General features: G+C 42.5%; 1 pseudogene; it reads left to right on the top strand.

Annotated features, from left to right (window-relative positions):
• Positions 1 to 525: 525 nt before the first annotated feature.
• Positions 526 to 1395, top strand: LOC118013803 (annotated as a pseudogene).
• Positions 1396 to 3210: the final 1815 nt, after the last annotated feature.

Below are 3210 nucleotides of genomic sequence, written 5' to 3'. Positions count from 1 at the left end.
ACTTGGTTGTTTAAAGAACACAGATAATTTTCTTACAGTTCTGAAGATCAGGAGTCTGAAATTAGTTTCACTGGTCCAAGACAAGTTTTGGCAGAACTGTGCTTCCACTGGAGGCTCTAGAGAAGAATCCATTTCCTTGCATTTTCTAGCACCTAGAGCTGCATTTCTTGGCTTGTGGGACACTTCCTTAACTTTGGAAGCCAGCCTTATAGCATCTTCCTTTAGTCTCCCCACTGGCTGCTTCTTTTGTGTCAAATTTCCTCTACGTTCTTTTTATAGACACTTGCGATTTCACTTAGGGCCCATCCAGATAATCCAGGATAATCTCCCTATCTTCAGATCCTAATTTTAATCATGATTGTGAAGTCTCTTTTGCCATTTAAGGCAACATTCACAGTTTGGATGATTAGGATGGGGCTCTCTTTAGGAGCCATTATTCAATTTATCACAGTGCTGAAAGCCACCTTCCAAACTTACCTGTTTAATGTTTTTTACCTATATGTGCTAGTTTCCAGTACCATCTAGATGATCAAATTAGTCACTTTGATTTCATGTATTACCAAAACACTGGTACCAAATATTAGCAAATCAATATGTCATCTTTCCCAAGAAACATCAGCCCCAGTGCAGACTCTGGCGTAGTCTCTGCCGGGTCCTGTCTCCCAGGTCCCTTCCCCAGTGGCCGTGAGGTCATTTGGCCTCCATCGTGGACAGCTACGAGCAACGCAACGAGGGTGCTGCCCACGTTATCGGGACCCTGCTGGGAACCCTGTTGACAAGCATTCAGTGGAGGTTACTAACTGCTTTTCAGTGCCGCACTATGAGTCAGAAGATGAGGTGGCTGTTGACGTGGAATGACATTACAGAGCACTGTGCTGATCCATGAGTACTACAGCTGGGAAGCCCCCAACCCCATTCACCTCACTCTAGACACAAGCCTCCAGAACGGCTGCATGAGCATCAAGGCCTATGTCAGCACTTTAATGGGTGTCCCTGGGAGGACCATGGGGGTGATGTTCACACCTCTGACAGTGAAATATGCATATTATGACACTGAACGCATTGGAGTTGACCTGATCATGAAGACCTGTTTTAGCCCCAGCCAGGTGATTGGGCTCTCAAGCGACTTGCAGAGTAGGAGGGGCATCAGCTCGCATCCAGGATGCCCTAAGCACAGTGTTGCAGTATGCAGAGGATGTGCTGTCTGGAAAGGTGTCAGCTGACAATACTGTGGGCTGCTTCTTGATGGGTCTGGTTAACCAAGTACCCAAGATAGTTCCCAATGACTTTGAGACCATGCTCAACAGCAACATCAATGACCTGCTGATGGTGACCTACTTGGCCAATCTCACGCAGTCACAGATTGCCCTCAATGAGAAATTTGTAAACCTGTGAATGGGCCCCATGCAGCACTCCTGCCAGTCTGGGCCACCCTAGGACTCAGAATGGAGTGAAGTAGAATGGTTTTCTTGTGGTTTGAGTCACATTGAGTCAGTCAACTGCTTGTGACTCTAAACAAATATAGCCTACCTTTTGTAAATGAAAAAAAAATGGGGTCTGGAACATGAAAAAATGTTCATCATCATTAGCCATCAGGGAAATTCAAATCAAAACCACATTGAGATACCACCTTACACCAGTTAGAATGGCCAAAATGGACAGGGAAAGAAACAACAAATGTTGGAGAGGTTGTGGAGAAAGGGGAACCCTCTTACACTGTTGGTGGGAATGCAAGTTGGTACAGCCACTTTGGAAAACAGTGTGGAGGTGCCTCAAAAAATTAAAAATAGAGCTACCCTATGACCCAGCAATTGCACTACAGGGTATTTACCCCAAAGACAGAGATGCAGTGAAAAGAAGGGCCATATTCACTCCAATGTTCATAACAGCAATGTCCACAATAGCCGAACTGTGGAAAGAGCTGAGATGCCCTTCAACGAATGAATGGATAAAGAAGATGTGGTCCCTATTACAATGGAATATTACTCAGCCATCAGAAAGGATGAATACCCAACTTTTACATCAACATGGATGGGACTGGAGGAGATTATGTTAAGTGAAATAAGTCAAGCAGAGAAAGTCAATTATCATATGGTTTCAATTATTTGTGGAACATAAGGAATAGTATGAAAGACATTAGGAGAAGGAAGGGAAAAATGAAGGGGGGGAAATCAGAGGGAGAGATGAACCATGAGAGACTATGGACTCTGAGAAACAAACAGGGTTTTAGAGGGGAAGAGGGTGGGGGGATGGGTTAGCCCATTGATGGGTATTAAGGAGGGCACGTACTGCATGGAACACTAGGTGTTATATGCAAACAATGAATCGTGGATCACCACATCAAAAACTAATGATGTATTGTACGGTGACTAACATACCATAATAAAATAAAATTTAAAAAAATGGGGTCTGGAAATCCTGAAGGGGGTGCTCTCATGTACCTACCATTGCTTGAAACATGAATAACCAGCAGAAAGAAGATAAGAATTGTTTTGACAAGGAAGGTCATTTTTCACACAGGAAATTTTGCTCCTGCCTTTAAGAAAAAGGGGGAAGATCCCTCCCTGCCCCAATAACAATGCACTAACCACCGCTTGCAGCCAATGAGAAGTAGCCACCTCCTGGAACTCTTTTTCTTCTCTGATGAAATTTTGCTCAAAAATCCCTCCCCAGTTTCCTCCTGAAACCCATGAAAGCTGACCTTTCCTCTGTTTCTTTAGGCTTGCCTATGGTTTACCATAGTTTGCATGCCCTGAATTCTAATTCCTCTGCTATTCCCAAATAAATCCATTTTGCTGGTAAAATAACTGGCTGTTTTACTTTGGGGGCCAATACTATGATTCTTTCTGTATGATCTCCTTTGATTTTTGATCCATGACTCTTGAAGTTTTTGAAACATTTAAAAAGGAAATTTAATAAACAGATTTTCAGGGCATAAACCTTCCTTTAACTAACTGGGTTCCAAATGTTCAGTCACCTGGGAATGAAAGACTAATCACTTAGGACATAGGTAAAACTGTCTCTTCATTAATAGAGAGAGAAATGGCCTGAAATACAAAAATACCCACCATGAAGATTAAGAAATAATCTCTCAATGAAGAATTGTAGGGATAAAATAGAAATTTTATGAAGCAAAAACAGTTGACTTCATTATTTCTACTGCTGGTTACACAGTTTGAGAACAAAGTGTGTTCTCTTTGCCAATCAATA

The sequence above is a fragment of the Mirounga leonina genome, unplaced genomic scaffold (assembly GCF_011800145.1).
Source record: "Mirounga leonina isolate KUSES-001 unplaced genomic scaffold, KU_Mleo_1.0 Mir_154, whole genome shotgun sequence".
Taxonomy (NCBI): domain Eukaryota; kingdom Metazoa; phylum Chordata; class Mammalia; order Carnivora; family Phocidae; genus Mirounga; species Mirounga leonina.
This window is presented reverse-complemented; position numbering and strand designations above follow the sequence as displayed.